At 51.2% G+C, this 24,467-nt stretch overlaps 1 protein-coding gene and 1 long non-coding RNA gene across 8 annotated transcripts in view; both read right to left on the reverse strand.

Annotated features, from left to right (window-relative positions):
• The window catches only part of RARB (retinoic acid receptor beta), an 869,358-nt gene that overhangs the window by 54,749 nt on the left and 790,142 nt on the right, over positions 1–24,467 (reverse strand). The window lies entirely within an intron of this gene.
• LOC132658707 (uncharacterized) lies at positions 1,772–22,833 on the reverse strand. Its single transcript, XR_009598653.1, has 2 exons — positions 4,351–22,833; positions 1,772–4,280 (listed from the first exon to the last, which is right to left on the reverse strand). It is a non-coding gene; the product is annotated as an uncharacterized LOC132658707 (long non-coding RNA).

Here is a 24,467-nt window from a genome sequence, read left to right on the forward strand (position 1 = left end):
AGATTGGTGCAGCCATCATGGAGAACAGTATGGAGGTTCCTTAGAAAACTAGAAATAGAGCTACCATATGATCCAACAATCCCACTCCTGGGTATACTCTGGAGAAGACCATAATTCAAAAAGACAAATGCTCTGAGTATTTTTTTTTTTAATGTAGAGTTTTTTGTTTGGTTTTGCCCTTCAAAGGAAAGTGGCTTTTCTCTAACAGGAAGAAGGTTTTCAGGCTGTAAGGTGAGTCTCAGAAACGAGCTGCCAACATGGTGATTCCTGCAGTTACTTCTCAACTAACTCCTGAAGACTCCCACTGCCAGCATCGCCTCGCTGCTCCCACATTCCCTCTGCGGCCCCGAGGTGCTCCCTGCGCCTGCCCTGACCTCTTGATGATGTACAGTCTCAATATAACAGCCATCTTGGACTTACGGAAACCCAACTTCCGCCCTAAACACCCGACCCCTTCCCATCAGACCTGCAGTAAGAGCAGGGGCCTGGACAGATCCCCTGGGCCTCTCTCATTCTTTGCCCTGTCTTATGCCTTTTGTTCAAAACTGGCTTCCTCCTGTGTCCTCAAACATACTGGGGAATGCCCCACCACAGGGCCTTTGCACCAGCTCTTCCTTCTGCCTGGAGCCTCTCCTTCCTGCATTTCTTTATTCAGATGTCACCGTGTAAAGCCTGAAGCCTGCCCTGACTACTTCATCGCAAACTGCAACCCTCCACCCCGTACACCCCCCACCCCACAGTCCTATTCCCTTTCCCGGTTCAGTCTCCTTATTTGTCCTTTTAATTATCTTTCTCCCCCATAAGAAGGTAAATCCCTGGAGGGCAGGGATTTTAGGAATTCTTCACCCCAAACAGCATCCTAAACAAGTCTCTGTTGCTGATGGAGGCTCTGAGAGGGAGGCTGAGTGCTGGGGTGGGCAGGCTCTGCTCCTGGTGGGAGACCTGTGTCAGCACTGTGCTGGGGTGAAGGGCTGAGGGGGTGAGGGCACCTGGCCGGCAGGAAGACCCCGGACACGGGGACAAATCGGGCAGGGAAGAGGCGCAGTCCCATCAGAGGTTGGGCCTCTCGGGCCTCTTTAAGAAGACGAACAGAAGCTCCCTCTGCAGGAAAGTGCAGATGCATGCCCGCCGGGAGATGGAGAAAAAGAAAAGTTCCCTAAATGCTCAGACCCTAGTTCAGGTGAACTTAATACAAGTGTGACGGCCGCAGATTCTGCCACAGACTGCTGTTCAGTTAGGACAAGTCTAAATATTCTAGAGGCCATAAAGGAAAGCATTTGGCAGGAGAGCAGCTCCTTGGAGACACGCCAAGGAATGTCCATCCTTCACCGGAGCAGCACCTTGGGGATGGTCATGTCAAACAAGCCAGGCAACTTCCTCTGTTTTCTAAGTTCCAGCTAGAGCAGCTTACGGGAGGGGGAGACGGGAAGGAGGGAAGGGGGGAGGAGAGGAGGGAGGGGGCAGATGTTTTCATTTTCAACTAGACATCTTAGGAGTGCAGTGCGACCAACCACATGAACTAACTTCCTCTATCTTCCAGATAACGACTGGGTTTTTGGTTAAACTAGGTCTGGGACAACTAGTTTCCTAGAGTCTCCAAACAATACGAGAACCTTCACAAAAAGTTACCTTCTCTGGAAAGAAAAGAAAGAGTAGATTTTTAAAAACAGCAACATACATTCACTGCACACATTTGGAAAGTTATCAAATCTGCAAAGAAGAAAATACAAATTATAATTAATCCATGTCCCAGAGATACACCCTGTTAAGGTTTTATTTTTTCTCTTCCTTTTTATGCATTTATATGTATATTTTTATTACAGATCATAGACCATCTCAATTTTCTCATCTTGTTTTTCATTTAAACTTAACATTGTGGATATTTCCCCATATCATGAAAAAATCGCTTTCGCTGTGGCATAATGTTCCTTTCTATGGAACTAAAGAACCTCTTGAAGGTGAGAGAAGATAGTGAAAGAGCTGGCTTATAGCTCAACATTCAGAAAACTAAGATCATGGCATCCAGTCCCATCACTTCATAGCAAACAGATGGGGCAACAATGGAAACAGTGAGAGACTTTATTTTCTTGGGCTCCAAAATCACTGCAGATGGTGACTGCAGCCATGAAATTAAAAGATGCTTACTCCTTGGAAGAAAAGCCATCACACACCTAGACAGAGCATTTAGAAACAGAAACATCACTTTGCCAACAAAGGTCCGTCTAGTCAAAGCTATGGTTTTTCCAGTGGTCATGTATGGGTGCGAGAGCTGGACCATAAAGAAGGCTGAGTGCCAAAGAATGGATGCTTTTGAACTGTGGTGTTGGAGAAGAATCTTGAGAGTCCCTTGGACTGCAACAAGATCCAACCAGTCCATCCTAAAGGAAATCAACCCTGAATATTCACTGGAAGGACTGATGCTGAAGCTGAAGCTCCAATCCTTTGGCCACCTGATGAGAAGAGCCGACTCACTGGAAAAGACCCTGATGCTGGGAAAGATTGAAGGCAGGAGGAGAAGGGGATGACACAGGACGAGATGGTTGGATGGCATCACTGACTCGATGGTCATGAGTTTGAGTAAGCTCCGGGAGATGGTGAAGGACAGGGAAGCGTGGCGTGCTGCAGCCCATGGGGTCGCAAAGAGTTGGACACGACTGAGCGACTGAACAACAATTACTCAGCCACAAAAAGGAATGACATTGGATCGTTTGCAGAGAGGCATGCATGGACCTAGAGACTTCCTTCATAGAGTGAAGCCAGTCAGAAAGAGAAAAACAAATATCATATATTAATGCATCCATGTGGAATCTAGAAAGAGTGGTCCAGATGGACTTATGAGCAGGGCAGGAACAGAGGCACAGACAGGCACAGAGACGGGCATGTAGGCACGGAGGGGGTGGAGAGGGAGTATAGTGACCTATACACTCCCGTGTGTAAACAGACGGCTCGTGGGAAGGCGCTGTGTAACACGGGGAGCTCAGCTCCGCGCTCTGTGATGGCTGAGAGGGGAGGGTGGGGGCGGGGCGGGCCAAGAGGGAGGGGATTTGTGCGCACATACAGCTGATCCACTCCAGCAGCAGAAACCAACACTGCTTCACAGCACTATGAAGCAACTGTACCCCAACAAAAATGAAAAGCCTGGAGGAGAAACCGCCACCTTCCCCCAGGGACATGGCAGAGCCCCGTTCTGGTACCCAGCACTGGACACAGAGGGGCCAAGTGTCAGTGAGGGAAGGGGCCAGGCAGCCGTTTGGTGGCTGTTCCCCACTCTCTCCGTGACCTTACCAGGTCTCAGCCGCTGTCCCGGGCCAGACTGGATGAACAGAAGATTTACAGGAGCGCCACTACCTTCAATCACTGTAGCCATAATAAGTCAGAACAAGGCCAGACTTGGGGCCAGCGAAATGGAAAACAACTGCCTAAAAGGTCCCGGTCTTGGCTGTGTAAGGGGACACGCTCCTGATTCCAGGCGGAGCTCTCCCACATGACTACCTCTGGGGTCCACCTGTTCACCTGCGAGGTCAAACAGGACTCTCCCGCAAGGTGAGCTCTGGTCGACCCCCAGGCAGAGCTAGACTTGCTCACACGTGCCAGGCACTGTTCAGGCAGCGGGAGACCGCACTGACCCAAATGCCTGAAACCTACACCCCACACAAGTTTCCGCTGAAACGAGGTCAGCGTGGAGATGGAAGAAGCATGGCCAGAGAGAGCAGAGAGGACAGTGAGGTTCGCTGCACCACGGGGGTGAGAGAAGGCACAGCTGTGAAGGATGCTCGCGAGAGGGGAGGAGCCGGGGCAGGGCTTCGGGACCACCAGAGGCCAGATTCACGGACCTGTTGACACAGGACAGAGGCCAGCAGGCTGATCTCTGCGGAGAACCGAGAGCAAGTATTTCACGCTTTGGGGGCCACCCAGCCTCTGTCACAGCGGCCCACGTCTGTGGTTGAGTTCAGAAAACGGCCACAGATCATCAGCAGAAACAAACGGGTGTGGCTGTTCCAATAAAACTTTATTTGTACGTCCAGGTGACCCACTGGGTCTGGCCCACTGGGCTGCAGCTTGCTGACCTCTAAATCAGGTCATTCATCAGCCTGAACAAAGTGGTTTTGCTTCTGTCTGCAGGGGGCCTGGGGGAGAGGCGTCTGGAAGTGAGTGGGGCGTGAGTAAGCCAGGTGGCCCCAGGGAGGCGGCTTCCACTAGGCGGGCTGACTGCCTTCTTCCCTCTTTAATCTTCTCTATTATTCCTCTTAATTACAGATGTCAGACGCACTCATTATCACCTGTGAAACACGGTGATAATGACTCCCTCCCACTCCCCTTCCAGCCCGGCCCCCTGAGGCTACTACCCACATAGGATGTCTGGCGGGGTTCAAGGACGCGGGGGCCACACGGTCAGAGGCTGGGGTGCTGGGGGTGGTCAGATGTCACGAAGGTCACAGCAAAGAGGCCTCCTTGACTGACAGCCCTGAAAAGGAAGGAGGACAAGGGAGGCGGCTAAAACCAACGCACTGCCCCCCTGGGGACGCCCCCCTCCCCCTGGGACGCCTGGGGACGCTGCCCACCTGGGGAGCTGGCCGAGAAACGCGGGTTCTGGAGTCACAGCTGGCCAGGGCTTTGTTAACAGGCTGACCTTACCCTGGAGTGACCTGATGAGAACCACACTACGTGGACTGAGAGAGGTGGGCATTTTCCTGTGCCCTGGGCAGACCGCGCTGGGAACGCCAGGGTCGTCTTGGGGGGACTCACCCATTGCAGGACGGACACTGACTCAACAGAACTCGGGGAGTGGGGACCAGCAGGGCAGGAAGACTGAGGATGGGGTGTGGAAGGAGATTCAGAAGCAGCACAGAGTCTAGAACCAAATCCCAGGACGGAGTCTCTGTATCCTGGGGAGGCAGAGCTAAGCCCACCGGTGAGCGGCAGACACGTGGGCCTGGCGGGAAGAAGGACTTTCTAGCCATCCCTGCTATCCCCCTCCAAGAGGATGCCACCTGCCATGATGCGGCCCTCCCACGGAAGACGGGCTGCCCATGGGCAGGTCAACACCAAGGGTAGCACAGCCCCCAGAGTCTCTCCCAAACCTTGAGCTTCTGTGCAGCTGTGATCTTTCAATTGCTTTGGAAAACATAGGGAACGGCCCATCTGTTGAGGGTCTAAATGATTTTCTGAACGGAGAGAACTCAAATGTTACCATAGGTCACCAGGGTTGACGGTCCACAGAGATCCCTCCGTCTCTCAGGCACGGGCGTCCCTGGTTGTCCAGTGGTTAGGAGTCCGCCTTGTAGTGCAGGGCACACGGGTTCGATCCCTGGTCGGGGAACATCCCCTGTGCCACGGAGCAAGTAAGCCCGTGCACCACAACTACTAAGCCTGCGGCTCTGGAGCCCGGGAACCCCGGGTCCTGAGCCCACGCGCCCCAGAGCTGTGGTCCACAGCAAAAAAAAGCCCCCGCAGCGAGCAGCCTGAGCCTCACAATTCGAGAGCGGCCCCACTCTCCGCAACTAGAGACACCGGATGCGCAGAAGAGAGGAACTGGCACAGCCAGAAATCCAGAAAAGCCTCAGGCAAGAGCTCCTGCATCTCTGCCGGCTCGGCTGTGTCTGTGATTAGAAGCATAGGGTTATCGCAGAGAGCCGCTGGCTTCAGGTGTGAAGCTAGATGGAGACAGCCCACAGGTGACACAAAATCCCTGGGTCCCTCACAAAACTGGAAGCAGCAGCACGTGGGGCGATGGATGCTGCAACAAGCCATTCCCGACCTATCTGCAGGAAAACACCAGCCGTTTGTTTTGCCCACTTGTAACCCACAATAGGCAAATATCTGTATAAAATACAAGACAGATGAGTCGCTAGGAAAATGACACACCCCTTGGATGTTACAGCAGCAACACACTGCTCAGAGTTTCTCAGTTCTGTGCCTCCCTTTTCAAAAAACATTTTACTGAAGGAGAGTCGATTTACAACATTGCGTTAATTTCCGCGGCACAGCACAGCGATGCAGTTAACACACGCACGCCTTTGTTTCCACCTTCTCGCTCCTCGTGGTTTATCACAGGATACTGAGTGTGGCTTCCTGTGCTACATGGTCCGCTCCTCACTTCCGTACACACCTATCGTTCCCGTCGGGTAACAGCTCATTGCCTGGCTCTGGCCCACAAACCACATTGTGTGTAATTCTACTCTAAAATATTGAAAAGTATTATTCTAAAGCAGCATCACTGTGGCGTGAAAACATTAAAAAAGTCACAGTGATAACGACACCTACAACCTCGATGAGAAGATACTGGTGTTTAGCAACTGTAAGGACCCCTTTCTCTTCTGATAACCAGTCTGGGTTCAATGATCATTACTGGGTCAGCTGATGGAAATACCAAGGAAACTCTGCAATCACGAGGCGGGGCTCTGGGGTTCAGTCAGGGGCATGCCAATCTTCCTGGATGTTGATATGGCACCATTGCAATCTCACTTCAAATCCTTTCACAATCAAAGAGCCTGGATAAATTGAGTGTCCGACGAAACAGTTAAAAAGACACCCACATTACCAGGAACCACCATTTCTTAGGGGAAAAAAAGGATTTTCCTTGTTGATTTTCAATCTAACTGATAACCTAGAAGCCTCTGAAAACTGCCTGAGAACATGCCCAGACACAAGGGACTTTGTTTCTATAAAGCATTAAGGCAGCAGTTTGCACAGAGTTAACTCAATAAAATAACACTTTCTACTTGGATAAACTGACCTAGATTCTCTGACTTTCATGCAGAAATGAAACCGGCGGGCTGCCATCTTGGGAGCCACCCGTGAGAGCAGAGGGGTGGGAGACCCAGGGCTGGGGGCGAGTCCTGTGCGAAGAACGGCAAGAGGTTCCCTCCCGATCCTGGTTGTGACTTTCATCCCTACTTTGTGAGTGGAAGGGATCTGTTGCTCTGAGCTTCGAGGAAGGGCTTTGTAAGCTGAATGCCATCCCTGTTGGAGGCTGGGCTGATAGAAGAGGCCCTCTTCTTTAGAATGATTTTATTTACTTATTACTTTTGTTTTTGGCTGTGCTGCACCTTCGTTGCTGCGTGCAGGCTTTGTCTGGTTTCAGAGACTGGAGACTCCTCTCCGGTTGCGGTGCGCAGGTTTCTCCCTGCTGAGACTTCTCTTTTGGTCCAGGAGCTCGAGCTTCAGGAGTCGAGGCTACCTGCTCCAGAGCACGGGCTCAGTATTGTGGTGCACGGGCGTAGGTGCCCCATGGCCGGGATCCTCCTGGACCAGGGATTAAACTCATGTCCCCTGCATTGAGAGGCGGATTCTTAACTACTGCCGCATCAGGGAAGTCCAGGAAAGGCCCTCTTGATCAAGGAGCTCAGAAACACACACGCATCCAGACAGGCCTCATTCAGGGCATCTTTGTGGTCTGGCAGCACGGATGAGTGAATGGATGGAGAGCGCTGCAGCCGAACAGCCCCTGCAGGGCCGCGGCGTCTACGTCTGTGATGCGGGATTACGCTCCTGCCACATAAAGGGGCAAACTGGCCGTCAAATCGGTCCGTGCGCAGTGGTGGGAATGCAGACTCTGACCAAGAGACTCCGGTCACTCTGCACACTCAGGGACACACACACAGACACAGCTCCAGCCCACTCAGAGCCTCACCAAACACACGACAAATGCTGACCTGCAGGGGCAGGCGATCTCAGGGGAAGAAGCACACACAGCTGTGATAATTGATGCGAGCCCACGCTCACATGACTCAGCTTGGCGTGCGTGTAAAGCACTCGATGGTGCCTTCCAGATGCTCCTTCCTTTTAGCCGTGCTCCTTCGCAGGCCTCTCTCCTTTCCACCGGGCCAAGCCACACACTCAACGCCCTCTGCCCCTGAGGATTTGGGGTCTCTTCCTGACTGGGATCCAGGCCGCCCCTCCCGGCAGGCTGCAGAGTCAGCGCTTCCCTCTGGGGGCTCCTCGGGGAAGGCTTTGAGGAGTTTTTCTCGGGAGTTTGGGAATGCAGTCTCTTCCTCAGCTTCTCCGAACTGGATCTACCATCGTGTTCAGGACAGCGTGGGTTTATTTTCTTTCTCAATCCAACATGTCACTGGAAAACTCCCCAGCTTTCTTTCTCTAGGGCTCCTGAAGTTCTCGTTTTATGTTAACGCTCTTTCTCTCCCAGCAGCCCCCCAAACTCCCCACCGTTACCTCCCAAACACCCGCCTCACGCCTCCACGTACCCATCAGTTTCTGAGACATCGTTTCTTCCCGAAACACCCAGCCATATTTGCTGAGAAGAGCAAGGTGTCTGCATTTTATTTTTCACTAAGCGAGGAAGCCTGACGGTTCAGAGGGTAAAGAATCCACCTGCCATGCGGGGCACACGGGAGATGCGGGTTCGATCCCCGGGTTGGGAAGATCCCCTGGAAATGGAGGAAATGGCCACCCACTCCAGTCTCCTGGCCTGAAAACACCCGTGGGCAGAGAAGCCTGGTGCGCGACAGAGCTTTGGGTCTCCAAAGGGCTGGACATGACTAAACGTACGCATTGAGCTAAATCCCTCACACTGGCCAGAGCCCCGAGATTAAAAACAACAACCACCAAACTTGGACTGTTTTCGTTTTGGAATCTCAAACATTATTTAGCTTTGCACCCTGCTTTGTGCGGAAGGGCTTGACTTGAAACATTTTTTTTGTCCTGTAGATGTCTCGGTTCCATTCTGTCTTTTCCCTGGGCTGTGCAATCAGCTGGCTGTGTGGCTCGAACGAAGTGGTGTCACCTCTCATCGGAGCTCCGGGGTGGACGAGGCTGGGCCTGTGAGTGCCCTGGGCATTTACACTGCAGGATTCCTTATTCCGGGAACGCGCTCGCGGGCGTCCTGCCCGAGGCCCAGCCTCCAAAGTCACGGCCGCGGGCCTGCAGAAAAGCCACGGATGCTCTGAAGGGAGAGGGGATGCTTCTCTGCATCTCCGCCCACCCTAACACTCGGGTGAAAGAGCAGGTGGAAAGAAAGGATGCCTGTGTGCGGTGGGCAGAGGCTGGACGGGGGCCCTGGGCCCCCACCACCCTCCCCAGGAGCCTCCTGCCTTAAGTGACCCCGGGCGGGCTTCCCCGGCGCCCTGCACACTTGAAGCGCTTGTACATACGGTGCGTTTCCTTGCCCAGCAACACAGTGAGAGCAAAACTCCTGCCCTCTCCCCTTACAACCAGGACACTGACACACGGGGGCTTCCGGGCCCGAAGTCCAGCCATGCTGCCCTCAGTGGATGGGGGACCCCTCTGGCGTCGCCCCAAGTGCCCACAGCCAAGTCCACACTCGGCCATTTCTTCCACGCACCTGGCCGGCACACAGAAGAGGTTTAGGCTTCTGAGGGACAGCGGGGCCTCCTGAAGGGGGCGGTCTTTACAGGACTAACTGGGCACACCCCCCTCAACCCTGGATCCTGCCCCAGGGCAGAAGCAGGAATTGCTCCAAGTTTCCGCGCACTGGCTGGCCCTGCGTTCTGTCCGTTTAGTTAAAACGACCATCTCTTGGGTGCTAATCCCAAAGCCAACACGGAAGGACTCTACATAAATCGAAGCACAGTAAATGTGTTTGTTTACATTTATTTAATATTTTTTGGTCATGCCACACAGCTTGTCGAGTTTTAGTTTGAACCTGGGCCCTCGGCACTGAGACAGCAGAGTGCTAACCACTGGACTGCCAGGGAATTTCCCGGTAATGATTTATTTGAAAAGAAATACGGTCTCTGGGCTTCCCTGATGGCGCAGTGGTAAAGAATCCGCCTGCCAGTGCAGGAGACGCAGGTTCTATCCCTGGTCCGGGAAGATCCCACAAGCCGTGGAGTGACAAAGCCCGTGTGGCGACGGCTACTGAAGCCTCATGCTCTAGAGCCCGTGCTCGGCAGCAAGAGAAGCCGCCACTGCGAGAAGCCCACGCCCCACAACTAGCCCCTGCTCTCTGCAGCTGGAGAAACCCCTGCACAGTAAAAAACAAAAAACAAAACCAAAATGGCCTCTGGCAAGAAAACGTCATCACCCAAGCCGGTGTATTCCGCAAACAGTGCCCCAGGGGGACCCAGGAAAACCGCCACTAAGGGCCCTGGGGGTTGCTGACACCCAGACGCTGAGTGGAAGGCCGAGGGTGGCGTTTCCGCAGGAGCTGTGAAGCAGGGACCTTCTCTGCTTTTACTTCTGGTGTGAATATAAAAGTAAGCTCAGTTCAGTTCAGTTCAGTCGCGCAGTCATGTCGGACTCTTTGTGACCCCATGGACTACAGCACGCCAGGCTTCCCTGTCTATCACCAACTCCCAGAGCTTGCTCAAACTCAGGTCGATCAAGTCACTTAAGTAAGCTTAAGACCCTTAAACAAAAACTAGAGTCAGCGTACGGTCCAGCAGTCCCACTCCTGGGCAGTATCCAGAAAAGACAACGCCTCTACTAAGAACAGACGCACACACCGCGGCATTCACAGCGGCACTGCTCACAACAGCCAGAGCTCGAGAACCACCTGGATGCCCGCCGACGGGTGAGCGGGTGAAGATGGTGGCGCACAGACAACGGGCTACTCCTCAGCCATTAAAAAGCATGAAACACGGTAATCCACAGCAACCTGGATGGACCTGCAGAGTATCGTACCAGGTGAAGTAGGTCACACAGAGACATACCATAAGATACTGCTTGTATGTGGATTCTTAAGAATGATGCAAATAAACTTATTTACAAAACAGAAACAGACTCACAGAAACAGAACACAGGCTTACAGTTACCAAAGGAAACGTAGGGAGGGATAAATTGGAAATCTGGGATTACAATATACACATTACACTACTATCTATAAATTAGATACACAACATGGATCTGCTGTATAACACAGGGAACTATCTGCCATATCTTATAATAACCTGCAAAGAAATGAATATATATATGTATATACATTTATAAGTGAATCTCTTTGCTGTACCTAAAACACTATAGATCAACTATACTTCAATTTCAAAAAGAAGAGAGGAAAAAAACCCAAGTTTAAGAATCCTGAGTCCTCCTCGGATTCAGAAAAGATAACTGAAGACCCAGCATCAATAACAGTACTACCGATAAAGACTAACATTGTTGAGTTGGGTACTTAGGATGAACCCAGTATGCAGAGCCAGAACACGGCACACAGGTTCCCCTTCAACCTTCTCAATCTTCAAGGTAAGTATTATTTTACGCTAATTTTGCACATGCTCAGATTTCATGGCCAGCAGACAGTGAAGCTGGGTTTCCACTTCACGTGGACCGAATCTAGCTTTCTGATGACTGGTTATGAAAGGGTACACTGAATCATGAATGCTGTAGGAAGTTAGAGCTGAGCTGCATGAAACATAATCTGGGGGTTTCTTCAAGTGGCACATGGTGAAAGCATTTTTTCAATTAGGATCAATGGGAGACACGAGGAAGGACCTAACTTCGCTTCCATGGAGGAATTCAGAGAAGGCCCAGATTCAGAGAAGGCCCAAAAGAGCCCTGGAGTCTCAGTGCATCCATGACACCGCGGGGAGAGAGGAAGCCAGGGCTTAATTTAAGATCGATTCAGGAGAGCTGAAGCGCTAGGAAGTCGGCGTTTCATTTTGCCCAGGAGTTTGCATTTCTTTAAATCACGCTCTCAATTACATAACTTAATAAATTTCAAATTAGTTTCTGCTTTTAACTCAAACTTTGTCAACGGTTTTCTTATTCATTTAGAAGTGTCTACTAGAGTCCGACGGGTTACCTTTTGCTCCTTCTATCAGATTATTTTATGATTTCTATCAATGATTGAGCAGAATTCAACCAACAAAGTAGAAACCTAGATATATCATTTGCAAAGGAAGTGCTTGCTTTATTTGCTGGCATATAAAATGCAATCACCCTTCTTCTGGTTCACCAGTAAAACATGTCCAAACAGTACCCTGCATTCCATGTCCCTCTACTTACAGAAAATCAAAAGCACAAGATGTTTAACAAAGTATTCTACCCTCTTGTGAAATCACAAGCCTCAAGCCAGGCAGCACATTAGGGATTGAGTTTGGTCCATTATCTTCATGTTTTAAAGGTACTTTAGTACTATTAAACCCTTTCTGTTATTTCCTGATATCAGTGTAACTATTTAAACTTGAAGGATTTCTTATTTAAGGTTAGTAACTGCAGCCATGAAATTAAAAGACGCTTGCTCCTTGGACGAAAAGTTATGACCAACCTAGATAGCATATTAAGAAGCAGAGACATTATTTTGCCAACAAAGGTCCATCTAGTCAAAGCTATGGTTTTTCCAGTAGTCATGTATGAATGGGAGAGTTGGACTATAAAGAAAGCTGAGCGCCAAAGAATTGATGCTTTTGAACTGTGGTGTTGGAGAAGACTCTTGAGAGTCCCTTGGACTGCAAGGAGATCCAACCAGTCCATCCTAAGGAAATCAGTCTTGAATTCTCATTGGAGGGACTGATGCTGAAACTGAAACTCCAATCCTTTGGCCACCTGATGCAAAGAACTGACTCACTGGAAAAGACCCTGATGCTGGGAAAGATTGAAGGCAGGAGGAGAAGGGGATGACAGAGGATGAGATGGGTGGATGGCATCACTGACTCAATGGACACAAGTTTGAGTAAACTCCGGGAGTTGGTGGTAGACACGGAGGCCTGGTGTGCTGCAGTCCATAGGGTCGCAAAGAATCAGACACGACTGAGCGACTGAACTGAACTGAACTATATGAAAACCAGAGACATTACTTTGCCGACAAAGGTCCGTCTAGTCAATGAATTGATGCTTTTGAAATGTGGAGAAGACTCTTGAGAGTCCCTTGGACTGCAAGGAGATCCAACCAGTCCATTCTGAAGGAGATCAACCCTGGGATTTCTTTGGAGGGAATGATGCTAAAGCTGAAACTCCAGTACTTTGGCCACCTCATGAGAAGAGTTGACTCATTGGAAAAGACGCTGATGCTGGGAGGATTGGGGCAGGAGGAGAAGGGGACGACAGAGGATGAGATGGCTGGATGGCATCACTGACTTGATGCATGTGAGTCTGAGTGAACTCTGGGAGTTGGTGATGGACAGGGAGGCCTGGCGTGCTGCGGTTCATGGGGTCACAGAGTTGGACATGATTGAGCGACTGAACTGAACTGATATATCTAGAACTTGATATATTTGTTGAGTTGTGGTCTAGAGCATATTATTTTTACACAAACACAATAATGTTCCCCCTATAAAACTACAATACAATTATGTTCAATATAAATATATACAGAGCTTTTTGTGAGTGTACACTGACATGGCCTTTACAATCAGCGCATTAGATTTGAAAGTGGAGGAAACCTCGGTAGCACTTTCAGCAGTGTTATGCTTTCATGAAGGATCTCTTTGAATCCTCTAACGTCGGTCATTAGCGGCACTGATGAGAACGCCATGATCTGAGTACTGCCTGCCACCTAGTGTCAGCATGCCGAAATTGCAAGCATAGACCTCTGGCAGGCCCAGGGCTAGACACGGAGACGCTGGCCTTGGAAGTGAACTCTAAATGTCCTGGCGAGTGAAGCCTCTCTTTCCAAAATACTTAATCACTTTCCCCGGGAGGAATTCCCTCATCTTCTGTGGCTCAGTGCCTTGGCCACTTGCCACCAGGAATGAAGGTAAATTCTCACTCTGGAGACAGTTATGGGAAGCCTCTTCAGGCTCCAGCCATTTGGACCGTGTTCTTAATTATCTGAGAGCTGGATCTTCAGCTCTTCTTCCTGGATCTTAGCCCAGCAGCATCTACTAACCAAATCAGTTGGTCAAGTGTATTCACATAATATATGGCTGTTTTCAAACATACATTGCTCTTGGGAGGCAAAGTGCTACAAACATAAAATAAAGTGTCACCACAGCAACTACCAAAAGCCTCTAAGTACTCTTGCCTCTTTCGCTTTAGGGAAACAGTATCATAAATAGAAGATGCTTCTTTTAAAATAAAAAATACTGTTTGTTTTTAAACAGCACCTCTCTCCTCATCACTCACCCCACTTCCCCGCCTCTGCTGTTAACGACATCTGATCTCACATTTAACCAGGAAGAAAATGTAGCCGCATGATTTAAAAAGCATGTGTTTATGACTTGCCATGTTTAAGCACTGCTGAATAAATGTATATTGAAAACATATTTCAAGTGAGAAGCCATAATAAGGGGTTCGGAGATATTCAATATTACTCTACTAATTCATAGCACACCATAATTATGGAATATGTAGACTTTCTGGATGTAAATTACAATCCATGACTCGGTAAGAGCCCTTTGCTGCTCTCCCCCCATATGACTTTATACTCTTCAGGCAAATTGACACAAAATAGAATAAATTATGTCAAAAAGCTATATAGAACCATTATTTCAGCCTTAAACATTTCATTAAACCTAAACAGCTCAAACTCTCCCCTTCCCCACTCCTACCTCCCAGTCTGTGTTGAATTTAAGCCTAAAGATCTTGAACAACGTAGCTTTTCACATATCTCTGGATGGGAAGATTATTTTTAACAACAGAACCAAATCCAGATTTTGCTTTGGTCCCTTCAGCAAGACCCTGGGCCAAATGACACCGAGCTCGTCTCTGCTTTCCCAAAATGCTACCTGGCAGAACTGATTCCTCACATGCAATTTTTAAAATCCATGGGTTAAGAAAGTGGTTTTCTGTTTTTAAAGTGTCTGTATCTTTTCCTTTTCTTATAAAAGTCTATAAAAATAGAAAACAGACCGCTGAGTGCCTCTGGTTGAATTAGGGATAGATCGGGGACTTTCCTACAAGGAGCCTTGGGGCTTCTCTGTAAAATCCTTCAGAAAACACGGTGGAAAGTTCCTGAACTATCGTTAAAGGGCTCTGTGCAGCGACTCAGGACCGTGATGTCACGGTGTTGAGGTTTCTAGATTTCAGCGGGAGATGGAGCAGGCAACTGTTGGTCCTCCACGTATATTTCACACATACCCTCTAGGTCTTGACTTCTCCAGTGCATTCTGACCAGAATTCCAACCACCAACACTTGCATCTCTGCTTGTCAGCTCTCCCTGGCCCTGGAGTGCATGTGTACACAGCTCCCAGGAGTTAAGTTCCCTCGGGGGAGCCCTCGACCGCAACCCCACCTTGCTAGGGGCGCCCTGTGAGGCCCAGGTGTCCAACCACAGCCCCCAGCCTGGATCCCGCAGGCACCCGGGGCTGCACCCTGAAGACACGCTCGATGCTGTCTCCCTCTTCCCCACCTCCCTCCACTCCCCACCAGTGTTTCCAGGGATTGTCTAAGAAAACCAAACAGAAAACCTATAAGCTCTCAAATCAGGGTCTGCCCCTCAAGTGACTCACGTCAGGATCTCCGCACAAACTAAAACTGAACAAAAGTCCGGAGAGATCCCAAATCCGGGAGGAAGCGCTTGCTGTCACTCAAACTCCATCCATCAGCTCGTTACCGTGTGTGGCGGCGTCAGTGACAAGCTGTCACTTGCCGTGGGCACTTGCCACCTACCTCTGCGAGGATTAAATCGTTAGCCGCTGCAGTCGCTGACCTTTGACACCCCCTGAAAGGGATTTAGGGTGGAGATCAGAAATGAGGTACTCTGCACTGGGGTGTCAGGGGGAATGGCAGAACAGGTCTTCAGAGGGTTGGGTATTTTCAGGGGAAGATTTTATGAGCCCCATTCTTGTATCCCTTCATATCTACAAAAGCGCTAACGGCCTTCATGGTGACGATGGCTCCTGTGATGCAGAAATCTGCAAAAAAACACGTGTTTCACTGCATGCCCCCCCTTCACCAAAATCACAAGTACCTTGACCTCCCCTCCCCACCCCATGGGTCCCCCGCCTCTTTGGAGCAGCTTCTCAGAGCCATCTGAATGCTGTCTCCTAGGCTGCAGGCCTCATTTGGGCCCCAAACAAAACTGAACTCACACCTCTGACCTTGTGCTTTTTTTTTTTTAAGTTGGCAGTGGGAAGAAGAATGCTCCGACCTCATCTCCCCTAAATGTCTCCATGCCAATCCCTGGAATGTGTGAAGATGTTCAGTTACCTGGGTTGGGGGGGGAATCAAGGCTGCACGTCAGCAGACCTTCGAACCCCGAGGCTAGCCTGGGTGGTCTGGGGGCACCGCTGTGAGCCCCAAGGCCCTTAGAAGGAGGGAGACAGGGCAGAAGAGCCAGGACCACAGGGATGATGTGAGAAAGACACGGCCTGCCCCTGCTGGCTTTGAAGATGGACAAGGGCCAGAAGTTGGCGTGCAGGCAGCCTCCGGGGCTGGGAGAGACCAGGAAAGGCACTTCCCCCAGACCTGCAGAAGGGGCACAGCCTGACTGCAGGCCGTCGAGACCCCCTCCGGATGTCAGGCCTCGGGACCTTATCTGAGGAGCCTTCTGCCCTGGTCCACGTCTCCCCCTTTTCCTCCTCCAGAACCAGAGAGGATGCCTGCATCTCCACAAACCCGCCCCAGTCTTTGCGGAACTTCTTCAGGTGCCAGACCACGTGTTGGAACTTAGGCAACTTTCAGTCCAGGGGGAGCCACAGATGGCCACAGAGGCCCACGATTCTGCAAGACCAGCACAGGAGGAAGAGAACGGAAGAGTGGGAACAGGGCCCAGGACAGGAGAGGCGGGCGGGGCAGGGCCCGAGGGCGCTGCCATCCACACCGACAGCCTGACTCTTGTAGCAGTGCCTGCGTGATCTGTGCGGGCTGACTCTGTGAGCCCAGAGAGGTTCTGCAGCCCGCCAGGCTCCTCTGTCCACGGGATTCTCCAGGCGAGAACCCTAGAGTGAGTGGCCATGCCCTCCTCCAGGGGATCTTCCTGACCCAGGGATGGAACCCAGGTCTCCTATGTCTCCTGCACTGCAAGTGTTTCTTTACCCCTTGAGCCACCTGGAAGCCCAGCTGAACTCTTATCCAAGGAGAATGGCAAACCACTGAGGGGTTTTAAAAACAATACCTGTATGCCTACCACAGCAAGTCCCCTACATGCAAACGCAAGAGTGTGTTCCTAAGTCCAGTGTTTCTGTAAGTCTACCAAAGTCAGCCTCGGTACGCAACCAACCATCGGCTGCACTGTACCGGCCACACCGCGGCTGGTTTACGCTTGCCTCCAGGCATCGTGAGCCTGAAATAGAGACACTGCACCACCGTCCTCTGTACATCACTGCAGGGCAAACGAAAGCACAGCCTCTTGCAGAGGATGCTCTCAGCGCGCCAGACACGTGAACCATCCTATGCGACTGGACGTGTGAACGCATCGCATCCTCTCAGCTTTGAAAGCTGGCAACTCGAAGGTTCGTCTGTGGGGGCTTACTATATATATATATACACTCTTCTCTAACAAGCGCTTTTACAGTTGAGCTATAATTTCCATACTGCAGATTTCACCCTTTAGCTGTTTATAGTTCTATGAGCTTTGACAAACTCGCAGTCATATGAACACCTTCAAGATCATGATACAGAATAATTACGCCCCCTCCCGCAAGTTTCCATCATGTACTTTTAAGTTCAAGGACATGTTGTCCATCTGGGAGCCTCCGGGGCGCCCCTCCCCATCTCCTCATCCTTCAGAAATAGCGCTCCTCTAAATTTCATGTTTATCATTTTTCTTGATTTCCTTGCTAACGTTACTACGTTTCCGCCCATAGAGAAAAGGTGGTTTGTCTTGAATGTTTTGAAATGTATAAAAATGGAAACATTCATATTTTGGGTGAGTGAGTGGGGATAGAACCTGACAGGCATCCATGTTCTCAGCTGGACAATTTCATCCTCGTGGAGGACTTCAGGGTTTGAATTTCTGCCTTCTACTGCTGCTGAAATTTGAATTCTTTCCAGCATTTTGCTATTACTTTTTGACTGAAGAACAATTGACTTATAATATCATGCTAGTTCCAGGTATACTGCAAAATGATCTAGCTATTATATATAAATGCATTTCCTCAGCTTGTCTTCCCTTGTAGGGTATTATAAGATACTGAGGCGAGTTCCCTGTCCTGTACAGCAGGACCTTGCTGTTTATCTATTCTATACATAGCAGTGTGTGCAGAGTGGCTTCCCTGTTGCTCACTTGGTAAAGAATCCGCCTGCGATGCAGGAGACCCCAGTTCGATTCCTGGGTCGGGAAGTTCCGCTGGAGAACGGAAAGGATACCCACCCACTCCAGTATTCTGGCCTGGAGAATTCCACGGACTGTATAATCTGTGGGGGTCGCCAAGAGTCGGACACGACTGAGCGACTTTCACTTTCAGTGTGTGCAGGGTGCGTATGTTAATCCTAACCTCTTAAATTATACCCCGCTTTTGCTATTTTGAATACTGTTGTTAAGAATATTCTTGTACACATTTTTGTAGTAGAAAAGTATATATATATGTATATATATTTTTTCTCTCTCTCTACACACACACACACACACACACACATATGCATACTGCTGCTGTTCCTGCTGCTGCTGCTAAGTTACTTCAGTCGTGTCTGACTCTGTGCGACCCCACAGCCGGCAGCCCACCAGGCTCCTCTGTCCCTGGGCTTCTCCAGGCAAGAACACTGGAGTGGGTTGCCATTTTCTTCTCCAATGCATGAAAGTGAAAAGTGAAAGTGAAGTCACTCAGTCGTGTCCGATTCTTACTGACCCCATGGACTGCAGCCGCCAGGCTCCTCCGTCCATGGGATCCTCCAGGCAAGAGTACCGGAGTGGGGTGCCATCGCCTTCTCCGATATGCACACTAGGTATTTATAATCACAGAGAGAAAGGGGTAATTGTTGCTCTCAGGTACGCCATCTGCCATTTAACTAAATATTGCTAAATTCATTTGTAAATATGTTTACAGCCAATCTCTCTCCAATCAGCTGTACATAATATCCCAATCACTCCACATCGCATTGTCCTGTACAACCATGTTCAGCAGAAGAGTCATGACTGACTTTTTTTTTGGCTTCAGAAAGACCACCATGACCAAGAAGATATGAGGAGAAGGACAGGGCCGACGAGCATGAAAGGGCAGAAAACTGCACCGTGAGGGATCAGATCATTCCTAGCGAGGCGGGCCTTCACTCCAGAAGGAAGTCTACCTTCTAAGGGTGGTGGGCTCCTTAGGGAAGGGTCGGGCCAGGTATTCTGTGTGGAAAGACCCCCGCTTCCCCCGCAGTGGGGAGATGAAGGCCCAGGGGTGGAGGGCTCTCCTGGAGGAGGGAAGGGAGATAGGTCTCTGTGATGGACCTGGGTGGCCGGCATGCGACCACAGGGCAGGGGCCAGCCCTCCACTCCCCTGCTCCCTCTCCAGACAAACCCAGGCTGGAAGGGGCCTGCCCTGCAGTCCAACCACCTGGCTGACTCTGGGCCCGACCCCCAGATGGCAATGCGGTGCAGAGCACTCTGACAGGCTCCCTGAGATCCTCGTCTGCCAGGCTCCTCCCCCAGGGCCTCCTCACCTGGCTCCAGCCCGTCCCTCTTCCTTCGTCCCCATGATCAGCCTCTTCACTTCCTTTCCTCCTGGTGCCAGCTCCCCAGCAGGACCAGCAAGTCAGACATCAGCATTTGGCAAGTACCCTCCTGAGGCTCCTAGCTCAGCCTGTGGGCCCCGCACCTGCAGACCTTGCAGGGGCAGCCCTGGCAGGGAGCGCCCCGGCGGCTTCGAGCCGGGAAGATGGAGGGAAGGAGATGACCGAGAGAAATCGGGGAAAGGCTTTCCTTCTGCGGCTCACAGAGCAAGCTGTATGCTTTTTCTCTTTAGTTCTGTGGAGGCAAAGCTAATGACCTAGCATTATCTTTAACTCACTCAGGGAGCACTCATCACATTTTGGTTTGTTCACGGAATGCCAAGAACATCTAGTTACCCTCAAAAAAGCACCCCAGGCCTTGGGACATAAGGGTCTCAAGAGACAGGCTGGGACCCTTTGCTGCAGAGCTGGCACCTGGACAAATATCTCCTCCAGCGACAAAACACCAAGAATCTCTAAAGGACCAAAACCAACTGTGTGAATGAGCAGTCGGGGCAGATTCTGGACAAGATACAGAAAGACCGAAACCGCAGCTGCCACTTCTGAAGAGTCAGGAACAAAATCAGGGGACTGCGCCTGCCCCCTGCACTCAGCACCACCGAAGGGGTGGGCAGACCACCGAAGACAGCCCCAGCCCGGCCCCTGGATCCGCCCATATCCTCATCTTCTATAAGGAACCAGCTCACCCTCTCAGGGAACAAGTGAGCAAGGGAACCTCTTGCTTGTGTTCACTCCTTCCTGCTGCAGCAGTGGCCTCAGTAAAGCCTTGTCTGAATTTCTCGCCTGGCCTCTGATCAATTTCAATTGATCGGGGAAGGCCCAGAACCCTGGTCGGTAACAGTATAAGCATTGCCCTTTGTTCCACTTACCTGCGCTTGGAAGGCGCTGGACTAAATGCCTCCTGTACAGCCTAACCTCTCTCAACACACTATGGAGCTTGCCTGAGCCCATCGATCGCCTGGAGCTGGGGTTGAGCCCACAGCTGACCAACTTCGAAGGCCGGCTTCCTTGACCTCCATCCTAAAGGGAGGTGGTTCACCTGTAACACAGTCATCTTTCACGACCATTTTCAAGGCTTGTCGATCGAAGTCTTCCCAGCAGGTCTTCCTGGGAGAAGTCAAGTCACAGACAAGGGCCTGCCCCTGGGTTTGCACAGGCAGGTGCCTCCCGGGGACTCTCCAGAGCCTTTGCCTCACACAGGGCTGACGCTCGCACAGTCAGTGTTTAGCGCTGAGGTGCAGAACTGCCGCCACAGAGGCCCGGATTTGGGGGTGCTGGCTGCTTGGAACAGGCTTCGGATGTTCTTAACTGCACATCTGCGTCTGGAGGAAATCACTCCTGCTCCACTGACCTGCAGTGACCTCAAGCAAGTGGCCTGCCCTCCCTAAGCTTTAGGTTCCCAATCTGTCTGTACGAGGGGCTGGGCAGCGTCTCCCTCACAGGGCACTCCTCAGGACGAACTGAAATAGCCTATGAGAACACTGCTTCCCAGGTCACGCTAGTGGGAAAGAATCTGCTTGCCAATGGAGGAGGTGCAGGAGACGTGCGTTCGATCCCTGGGTGGGGAAGATCCCCTGGAGAAGGAAACAGCACCCCACCCAGTCTTCTTGCCTGGAGAATCCCATGGGCAGAGGAGCCTGGCGGGCTACAGTCCATGGGGCCACGAAGAGTCAGATGCGACCGAGTGACTTAGCGCAGCGCACCTGAGAACGTTGGCACACGGCCTGGCCCAGGCGAGCCTCCGCACCCTGCTTCCGGGGAAGCACACACAGACCACCACCAGCTGTCTGTCAATCACAACAGCTTTCTGCTGAGATCACTGGTAAATGACGTAATCCCTCACAGCAGTGCTCCGTCACTAAAGCACGGGTGAGGAATCACAGGAGACTGAGGACCCACCTGAGGAAGGAGAGCGTTTCTAGGAATCAGCTCAGCTATCATCCTGTTAAGCGCTGAGACTGGTCCACCAGAACCGTACTGAAGACCAGAGAACCAGCTGCCAACCATCCAGCCCCAACCAGCCTTCCACGTGCCCGTGTGCCTACCTGTCTATCTGTCTGTCCACGCATCTGTCCACCCCGCCCCTTCTGCCCCCACACCCAGCCGCCCACCCGCCCCCCTGCTCAGCCTCCGAGCTCCTCGGGCACTCCCCACTGCCTTGCGTGTGCTGCCAGGCCGGTTCTGTATGGAACGTACTGATCGAAACCCAGGCCCTGCTCCCCTGTATTCTCCACTGTTGTCTCCACTGCCACCGTCTCACTCCAGCAGCCTCTCACGCCTGTGCCTGGCCAGTCCTCCACTCACTCCCCGCCCAGTAGGCCAAGCAGTCTGTACTTTAAAACTGGAAATGTGATCACGCCATTTCATGTTGATCGAGTATCAGTGGGACCTCAGAGCACAAAGAACAAAACCACACTCCTTCGGGGGCGCTGCAAGAGCCTGCCAGTCTGTCTCCGGCTTCCTCTCCAATGACGTGCTAGACCACTCCTCCCGTTAATGGCTATGCACAGCCCCAGCGGTCATCGGGCCCCCAGCGGACAGCCGTATCCCAGCCTGAAGACCTTCCCCCGTGCTGCTGCCACGGCCTGCAGCCCACCCCCCAGCACACACCACCCGCCATATGCAAGGTCAGCTCCTTCTCAGACATCACGCTTCTCACTGCGGTCTTTTCTCATCAACTGATTCGCAGTCGCTCCCAAGTCCCTCCTCCCATTTATCTTCTATCACAGTTTGATTTTCAACTATGCGTGTAGTTTTTGCCACCTAAAGTCCACCTGACCTGTAGATGGAAAGCTCAAAGTACACGGACCAAGACCGTGTCCCTTTCGCCCACCACTCAACTCTCAGCACGCAGCCCAGAGCTTGGCACCTGTGGTTCCCCTGCGCGGAACCACCTTGCCCTGATGCCTCCCTGCCTCACCCTTCACTTCCCTCACATCCCTGCCCAGATGTTCTCTGGCCGGAAGGATGTTCCCCGACCGTCCTTTATCAAAGAGCCCCCACCAGCCCTACGATGCTCTGCTTTATGTCTGTCTTTATACTTCAAGTGCTTAGCAGACATCCGTGTCCTGCGACACAGTCCTAAACAGCGGACCTGCTCCTCAATTACGCCTGTCTGCCCTCTCCCCCACCCCAAAGAATGCTCCATGGTGTTGGGGACCATCCTCAGGGCAGCACTTGGCGCCTAAAACAGCATCTGGCAGATAGGAGGCATGCAATAAGTATCTGTTGCTGGAAGACCACATGGTAGGACTTCCCTGGCGGTACAGTGGGTAAGAGTCTTCCTGTCAACACAGGGGACATGGGTTCGATCCCTGTTCCCAGACGATCCCACGTGCAGCAGGGCAACTGAACCTGCGCACCACAACTGCTGGGCCTGTGCGCTGGAGTCCACGAGCCACGACGACTGAGCCCACTGCTGCAACTACTGAGGCCCTGCCCTAGGACCCGGGCTCTGCAGGGAGAGCGGCCGCCACGCCGAGAAGGCCACGCCCTAGGACCCGGGCTCTGCAAGGAGAGCGGCCGCCACGCCGAGGAGCCCCTGCATCGCAACCAGCAGTGGCCCCTGCTCGCTGCAACGAGAGGGAGCCCATGCGCAGCAACGAAGACCCAGTACAGCCAAATAAATGAATGAAGAACAGTGTAACAGGCCAGACGGTAAACGCTCAGGAAATACTTGACTATTTCCACGAAGCTTCACTTACTTCATGAGTGACCTCCTGAAAGCATGAATCAGAAACTGCAGTTACTGAGGGGTCTATGAAATCAGTGAAGGTAAAATTTTCGACCTCAAGGAGCTTGCTACCGAGGACAGGGGATACGGCAGCCTGGCTCACTTAGCACTCCAATCTGCACCCCTCTTCTCTCCCATGCCAGCTCTCTACCCCTTCTGTCCTCTGCCTCTCACCTCAAGATGAAGCCAGACTTCAATTTTGCTGATCTTGCTTTAGCCTTTAAGTGGACATTGGGCGTTTTGCGCCCAGATGAACAGGAGAACTCGGCATCCTGGGAATTTTATTATCAGCATAGAAAGATCTGTAAGTGTTATTTTCCCCCGTTATTTCCCCATCCATTTAGCGCTGCATGTATGTGTGCAAAATTTTGAATATTTGTCAGAACACTTTAGGAAACTGTGATATAAACTGAAAGTTAAAAAAAAAAAAAGACCTCTACATCACATATCATTTCTGATTGTATTCCCAGAGTCATAAAAGCAAGTCTTTCCAAAACAGAGAAAGAGACCAAGAGTGGGGGAAAAAAGCCGTCTTTTGAAGGTGTTTGTTAGAGGTTTTAATCCTTACTTTTATGAGATGAAAAAGACTTGCACCGCATTCCTTAGGAACCTCCTCTTTATTCCAACCAAGATGAAGATGACGGTGGAAACTGCAGGCCCACTGGCATGTTTCAGATCTAACCCTAATTCCTATGGGAACAAGGTTCTAATTATCCTTTGATCTTTTCCTGGCCAACACCTCCACTAAAGAGGTATTAAAAACTACTGATGCAGTTTACCTTCTGTATAATCTGCTTTTTCAGGGAGCTTGTGTAAAACGAGCGTTGACGCTGGGTGCCGCGGTAACAGAAGTAGGTCACCCTGCGTTGGCCGTGCGTCTGGCTCCAGGAGCGCTGTCAGGCGAGCACCCCAGCTCACACTCCTCTAAAAGCCACGTGCGGGTCAGCTGCACAGAGCGTGGTGGGGAAGGCAGCAGCCGGCTTAGCTGCGACGGCAAGATGCTGCTCAGATGCCTCAAGACTTCCCTCGACTTTTTAAACACATTCCCTCCTAGCTTCGATGAGCAGCCTCTTCTGTATTGAGGGCACAGCAGCGGAACCCCACAGAAAATTAAATGGGCATCAGCCTTAGGCATTGCCCGTAGGACAGACTGCTAGAACTTTTTAAGAGGCAGTTTTCAAACTGTACTTTATATGGGAATAGGAATGAGAGATTGAGAGATTTCCCCGCTAACTTCTATTGCTACAAACGGCTCGTTTTAAAAATTAGGTCATGTCACTA

This window comes from Ovis aries, chromosome 26, assembly GCF_016772045.2.
Source record: "Ovis aries strain OAR_USU_Benz2616 breed Rambouillet chromosome 26, ARS-UI_Ramb_v3.0, whole genome shotgun sequence".
Lineage (NCBI taxonomy): Eukaryota > Metazoa > Chordata > Mammalia > Artiodactyla > Bovidae > Ovis > Ovis aries.